Here is an 8,383-nt window from a genome sequence, read left to right as displayed (position 1 = left end):
CCATTGAAACACGTCTGCACCTCTTCCGCATGAGTATCCAGCCGTTACTCATGTATGCACACACCAGCTGGGAACACGCAGCACCGGCCCATCTACGACATCTGCAGGTGGTCCAGAACAGATCCGCCAAAGCCATCTCCGGTCACCCCTGGGACACCAGCACGGCCCAAGTCCATGAAGACTTAGACCTCGCACTCCTCAGTGAACTCCGACATCAGCGATCAACAAAACTCTGGCAGCAAATCCGCCATTCAGATGATCCACACCTGAGGGAAATCGGCACCCGCCAACCACATCGCCAGATGTACCGCATGCCAAGACCACCGTAAGCAACTGCACTTCCTGACTATCCAACAAGAACCAGCGACAGTGGCGGTTCTTCAAAACCAATACGACACCAACACAACAAGTCCAAAAAGAAGAACAAATAGAAGGCAAGGGCAATAGCCCGACACTTCGATTCCTCAAACGCCAAATTCATCCTGCTCCTGCTCCTGGAGGCCGCAATTTTTCCTCTCATCTTATTACGAAAGAATATTGAACAATGTCTGGTCGCGGCAAAGGTGGAAAAGTCAAGGGAAAGAGCAAGTCCCGCTCCAGCAGGGCTGGCCTTCAATTCCCAGTAGGCAGAATCCATCGTCTTTTGCGAAAGGGTAACTATGCCGAACGAGTTGGTGCTGGCGCTCCCGTGTATTTGGCTGCAGTCATGGAATACCTGGCAGCTGAAGTTCTTGAGTTGGCAGGCAACGCTGCTCGTGACAACAAGAAGACTAGGATTATTCCACGTCATCTGCAGTTAGCTATCCGTAACGACGAGGAATTAAACAAGTTGTTGTCTGGAGTTACAATCGCTCAGGGTGGTGTTTTGCCCAACATTCAAGCTGTACTTCTGCCCAAGAAAACTGAGAAGAAGGCATAAATGTAAGACCTATATCTCATACAAATCGGCCCTTATGAGGGCCACAAACCCCTTTATAGAGGAGATTTACGATTGAAATGAATTGTTTTCGATATACAGACTCATCAAAAGTGTCTGAGATAGTTGCTTAGTTTCATTCGAAATTCTCGCTGCTATTCGATTAATTAGTATATGTGTAGTCGTCGATCGTAATTGAAGCCCATAGGAAGTCACACTAACTTTAGAATACTCCAAACAGCGATGTGCTTAGTTCCCACTACATTATTAATTATAAGATCATTACCTTTTGTATTGTCGCTAGCTACATTTTTTTGATATTTGCGTACATCGGGCTCATATTACCCAGAGGACAGGACAGTCGAGCCCAGATTCTCAGCAATGGAAGAAAACCTCATACCACATATTCTCATGTACTTCATGCTAGACAAAGGAATTTCCAACATTCTTAAAGCACTCATGTTTCTCTCTTGCGTTGGCTTGGCTGAAATTACTCTGTTCAATATGTTCTCGACATTTATTATTGTTCATTACTATGCCCCAATGACATCATGAACAGAGCGGATCAGAAAACTTTCCTAAATTTCTTTTGCAACATAGTAATGACATTAAATGCACACTTAAGTACGATTTATTCTTTGCAAGGTCGATATTCATATTTGTGTGATATGTGTTATATGTATATGGTTTGTAATACGCAACTACTCTTATTCTCTGATCTCAGAACTCATTTGCTACTGTGCCCAACGAGCGAGCCTAGGTTTCTTGTAACTACTGCCTTTCTTTAGTAAATAATGTGAAGTATACAATGCATTAACCTACATCTCATATTTGTATTACTCTTTATTTTAGTAACCCGCTACGAAGTGTCATTAATTTACATGTAAATCACAATAGACACTACCGCAAAAGAAAGAAATCGAACCCAAGACCACGTAAACAAGATAAAGGACAAGATTCAGGTTTCTAACGCATTATTCGCCCCTCACAGCACAGTATAGAAGTTGTATAAGCCTCTATACGTACATCCTACTGTCAGAACAGAAATTCCGACTTGCGTTTCGCATCTCTCATGCTCGCTACTTCCAACAAATCGCCAATTTCCAACCAGAACCCCTTCTCCAGCATTAATACTGCTACATGATATGAATACGTATACATGAACGTACATAATGTAAAAAAAAACGTATGATTTTCTCAAATTAATCTCTCTACGTCTGTAATTTAGTGTGCATCAAAAGGCTTTAATGTAGTTACACGAATTCTTATAATCTAACAGAAAATCGCACAAAGTAAATCTTTCCCTTTATATAAATTTGTTGGCTCTGAAAAGAGCCGTTTATGCCAATTTTATATCCAAAATAGGAGGAACCCCAACTTAACCTCCGAAACCGTACAGGGTTCTTCCTTGCCTCTTCAAGGCATACACAACATCCATAGCTGTCACTGTCTTCCTCTTGGCGTGTTCTGTGTATGTAACAGCATCTCTGATTACGTTCTCCAGGAATACTTTCAATACTCCTCGGGTCTCTTCATAAATGAGACCAGAGATACGCTTCACACCACCACGGCGAGCAAGACGCCTAATAGCGGGTTTGGTGATACCCTGGATGTTGTCACGAAGAACTTTACGGTGGCGCTTGGCACCTCCTTTGCCAAGACCCTTGCCTCCTTTTCCACGTCCTGTCATTTCGATATGTTACTGCTTCGCTCACCACACACGAGAAATACAAGCCCAAGCAGCCCAAGACTCGTGGTTTTGTTCCTTCGATCATGCAGGGAAAGCACGGAGGAAAAACACAAAACGTGTCTAAGCCAATGAGAACTGTCCTTTTCGACTGACTTTATCCAATGAGAAATAGCTTGATTTAACGGTTTTGCTCTTTATATAACTTGACTTCATTCAGCGCGCAATTATTTGAAACAAGTCGTGACAGTTGCAATGGCACGTACCAAGCAGACAGCTAGGAAATCTACTGGAGGCAAAGCTCCTCGAAAGCAGCTTGCCACCAAAGCTGCAAGAAAGAGTGCTCCAGCTACCGGTGGAGTGAAAAAGCCCCATCGTTACAGGCCTGGTACTGTGGCTCTCCGAGAAATTCGTCGTTACCAGAAGAGCACTGAATTGCTCATCCGCAAGCTGCCCTTCCAACGACTCGTCCGAGAAATTGCACAAGATTTCAAGACAGATCTTCGCTTCCAAAGCTCAGCTGTCATGGCTTTACAGGAGGCAAGTGAAGCTTACCTTGTAGGGCTTTTCGAAGACACCAACTTGTGTGCTATTCACGCAAAGAGAGTCACAATCATGCCTAAGGACATTCAGCTTGCTCGCCGCATCCGTGGGGAACGTGCTTAAGTTTGAAGTTCTGGCACTGAGTTCAAAAACGGTCCTTTTTAGGACCAATACACTACTTAGAGATGCTGTTATCCTAACAAGGATCTTGTCCATACTTGTTATCTTTTTTTTTTAAATTCTCACGCCGTATGTTGCATAGTTAATACATCTACCTTCGTTTTCCTGTCGTTTCGTATATCATCCTATCTTTCAAGTATATTCTTTAGTTTTCCCCTATGTTTACCGATTGATTATCTTCGTTTTATGTGGTCAAGGGTTCGATTTTGCCATATGTTGCATAACTTAACTTCGATTCAACCACTGTTTGCCCTTCTCAACGTTATTAATCTGATAGAACTCGCAGGCGAAATATGTACTTCTTCCAAGGTAGCAAAAGTAATATTATTTTGTCAGAGGTCGCTGCTGTTGAATGCAAACGTTAAACTAAACTTTCTTTAAGTGTCTGTTTGTACTTAACATCAGTTCAATTGTACACCTACATTTCTGCTGGTGTTACTATTTTTCTTTATAGCAATATTACGAATTATAAGACGGTATCCGTGGTTATTAGCGTGTTCCCTTTTCCTAACACTTTCTCATTACACCAGTATTTCCATCATTCATTAGGCGTAATCACCCGTCTCCTTTATCATAAAAATCATAATAGTACGACGTTAAATTGAAACATAGTCTACTTCACTTTCACGAGTTGTAATAAGTTCGAACATTTCTTTCACCCCAGCCTTGAAAAGAGTTGATTTTAGTTTAGTGTCCCTTTCAGCAGCAAGGCTGTTTCAAACGTGGACCTACTTATTAACGTGCAATGCGAAACATTTGAGCTCCCACCGAGAATCGAACCCAGTCAGCCTGCAAAAGTTTTTCTAACAAATGCATTAAGTGCGTTTTCTGTACTGTTTCGCTACTTGAAGATAGGAACAAGGAAAAAGTAAGTGATCACAAATTGACATTACGTAATGTGTTCCCCATTTTTTTTCGAGTACACCATTCTTGACACCCGTGAAAGCTTTCTTTCCCCACCCTCAATTCCCCTCTGTTATAAAGCACTTACATCAAGAAGTGCTTCGGTTAAAAAGAAAACTCAAAGTCCCTTGCGTGTATACTATACATTGCTATGAATGAACATGTGATAATGATAGGAAAAGCACAATTTTACTCTTCTCAAAGTATTTGATGGCTCTAAAAAGAGCCGTTTTAAAATGTCAGATGATTTACTGACACATTTACTTCTTCTTTGGTGCAGCCTTCTTAGCACTTTTCGGTTTTGCTGTAGCCTTCTTTGGCTTCGGGGCCTTTGGCTTCTTGGGAGTTTTTGCCTTCTTCACTTTAGATGGTGATTTCTTAGGTTTGGGAGCAGCAGCCTTTTTCTTTTCACCAGTCTTCTTGGGACGTTTAGCTGCTGGCTTTTTCGCAGGCTTCTTCTCCTTTGATGCTGATCGTTTCGCCTTGGTTGAAGATCCACCTTCAGGCTTCTCCTTCAGCGATGAAGCACTAAGCTTAAACGATCCAGATGCACCTTTTCCCTTGGTCTGAACCAAAGACCCAGAAGCAACTGCACTTCTCAAGTATTTCTTGATAAATGGAGCAAGCTTCTCGGCATCCACTTTGTAGTTCTGAGAGATGTATTTCTTAATAGCTTGCAGTGAACTTCCTCCCCTTTCCTTCAAATTCTTGATGGCGTTGTTCACCATTTCTGATGTTCTTGGATGAGAAGGTGTTGTTTTTGGTTTCTTAGGCTTTGCAGACTTCTTAGGAGAAGCCTGTGCCGGGGCTGCAGGTGCTGATGCCGTATCTGCCATTGCTTTCTGCAATAAACTCAACGATACTGAAGAATGAAATTTTCGCTAGCAGGCAGCGTTGAGTTTGGTTACGGAGCGCGGACCGGATAGAAAGCACTTGCTGAGGCGGGCTGAGGTAAACAGAAGTTCGTAGTTGCCACAACGATAAGTGTGTTTCCTTCTATTTTGATAAACGATTTTTTTCAGGTATTCAATGAATGCACCAGATCCTATTCTTCCTTACTGGCTAGAAGAAACTTTATTCCACATAACTCAAAAGGCATTTGTTTTTATTCGCTTTTCTATTTTATGTTTCAGTCATTGCTAAGTCGGTCACACTACTTTTTCACCCTCCTTGTGCTTATAATTTTCATAATTTAACATGGAAATACTTATCAATAAATAATTATATTACCATGGTAATTAACTTCAATCCTTCCTGTGATTATACGCAAAGTACCATCTTCGTACTGCTTACTATAGTTCAATGAAGGGAATCTATAAAGTAACGCGTGTCGCACACATCTGCCTTGCAAACTCCCTGGCCTACTTCCAATGTATAGACTTTTATTTCAAATCCTGATTTAATTTCATAATTTTCTGTAGATTTTAACATTTTATTACCCAGCTTCTTAATACGAATGACAATCAAGCCTAAATATTTATTCCCTTTAACTTTATTTTTCTTTTTTATTTTGTGCCTTGTTTCATATTTGTTCTTACGTTAGCAATTAACGCACTTACCGTAGTTATGTATGAACAGGTTGTTTCTATATTTATTTTATTCCAAATAAATTAAATATATATACGGATTATTTTATGGTAGTTGATATTTTCTGTTGTTTCCTACGTGAATTGAGGAAACGCACGGACTTTCGCCTAATTCTTGTGCTACTTTCATATGTCTGTATCTGTCGAATGCTGTCGATCTGTCGAAATGTGTATTACTATCTGTCGATTCATCGAGTGAACTGAATTCGTTAACCATTTCACCAGGCGCGCATGCATTTTTTTTTCTTCTAAGGGATCCAAGCTTCGGGGGGCAAGGTTCCAATACTACAAGCCACTATGTCTATATACTATTATTCTGCATTCGAAAACACGATAAATATTCCACTTACTTTTTCACAAAAACATGATACAGACAGAGTACAGATGAAGTGTAAGATCAGATTTATATTGATGATACATCAATATTTTCCCTGTTAATAACTACATTTAATGAGAAAGTCTGCAAATGTATGTTCACTTAGGAACTTTTGCGAGGAGTCCGCACCCGGTGGACACCCCGTGAGTACGCCTCTGCACTTGACTATACTTCGAATTATACTGCAAACAGTTGTATTTTAGTTTCCCCGTTTAGTTCATCGATATCATTAACACAAAGAAAATAGATGTTATAGATGCGTATTCTCAGTTCTCGCTTTATATCCGGACGTCTGCAAAAATCTACTCCTTTTCTTTCTTTCACGCATCCACCAAACTAACAATGATTTGTATTATAATATTTGCGCATAAAATGTATATCTCATACCTTCCATGTTCTCAAGTATTCATAGACAAAAACGGTTATTTTCTGCGAACAAATTGTCCAAACACAGTGCAAATGTCATCTATAGATTGTCCTGGTTCCGTCTGCGTGTACATAACAATGCGTCATAATCATACATTGCACATTAAGGATATCAATTAATCTTCCCAAATTCCTAGATATGCCTGGCAAAAGTTCCGCGTGTTGTAAGGATATTACATTTGTACTACCGACAAGGTGGTATCTTCCAACATTGAAGTTCAATAAACCCCAAATGTGTCGGATATAGTATTTGATTTCTTGTCTCATTGTTTGCGTCAGAGATGTCTTCTCAAGTTAGGATTTACGATACATACAGGATGAGTTGTATATATTGTTGCTGCCAGCTCTATATTAATCCCATATTTGTAAACGAATAAAAACAGTATTCTAATTATAACAATGTGCTCACAATTAATTTTATTCTTAATTGTTATACGTATTGTTGATTAAAAATGAAAATGTTGCTAAGTGAATTTTATTAATATTTTCTGTTGCGTGATATAGGAAGTGAGTGAAATATTGGAGGAATATAGTGTGCGTAGCAGATGATGTGCAGTGGCTTTGGATCGCCTGTGATAAGGTAAGGCATTTGCTATTTTAATTAACGCATTTTATATACTGTAATCCTAATTATTTTTATGTGAATGTGCTTACTACTTGTGTATTCAGTGGGACCGATGTTTTAATATGTATGGTCAAGCAGTGTCGAGCCTGGTCAGTGTGTGGATAGGTGACCATTTTTTGTAAATCGATAACATTTAACTTTGTAAACACGGATGAAGTAGAAGTATATTTATTTTATTTTTTACCTCAAATATGTAGGACACTTCTCCTTTGTACATCAATTATTATTATTAGTTCAACTTGTTTACAAGTTAAATGAAAAGAATAGTCGTTATCGTGTGATGATTGTGCTCATTAGGCTAAAGAAGACTCGTGATAAGAAAGAAAAGAAGAACGGTGCTCAAGTTTCGTCACAGCATATTCTCAAAAATTTACAGGCAAAATTCAGTGTTCTGCATGAAAAGGCATATTTGTACGAAAAAAAAAAAATTCTGCAGACGACAGAATTAAATAAAGTAATACACATGTATTTTAGAGTTACTGGTGTAAAATCATTACAAGTGCTTTGCCAGGTGGCCAATAAAAAGCACGAATACTATTTAAGGGAGCCAAAACAGGAGAAAGCTGGGGGCCTGAGCGATAGCAAGAATGTGCGTCCAAAGTGAACAGGAGCGAAGGCGACGCGGGTATACGTATAAGCAAGGGTAGTGGAAACCAGTTAGTTTTCGAGTTTCAATAGCACTTGTCATGCATCCATACTAGTAGCGCCCCGCTTGTAAACATTAAGTACACTATGCAAGAATACACCGCCGGTGGAAAATAGTACCTAATACAGTTATCTTTCATATATACTGACTTATTTTACAGTAGTAACCCAACACTAGTAAACGTAAAATAAAAGTGTATAACTTTATATTTAATTCTATCGCCTGGCTTAGTTTTTCACCTGTAAGATGTACTTATTTAGAGCAAGTTTCTTAACTAGCAAATTAAACCGAGAACCACAGCAACCATATATATATTCTTATGATGTACTTTTCTTTGAGTGGTGTTCTCTGTCTATTGAATAACATTTTCTCAGTTTAATGCTAGCAAAAAACAAAACAAAATCAAAGTGTTTCTATATAAATTTAGTTCACCGTGTTGTAATATCACATGGAATTGAAAAACGAATAGTCGAACCTCTGCTATCTCGATCAAAC

The sequence above is a fragment of the Thermobia domestica genome, unplaced genomic scaffold, assembly GCF_964235325.1.
Source record: "Thermobia domestica unplaced genomic scaffold, izTheDome1.hap1.1 HAP1_SCAFFOLD_691, whole genome shotgun sequence".
Classification (NCBI taxonomy): Eukaryota; Metazoa; Arthropoda; class Insecta; order Zygentoma; family Lepismatidae; genus Thermobia; species Thermobia domestica.
Note: the sequence above shows the minus strand (reverse complement) of the source record.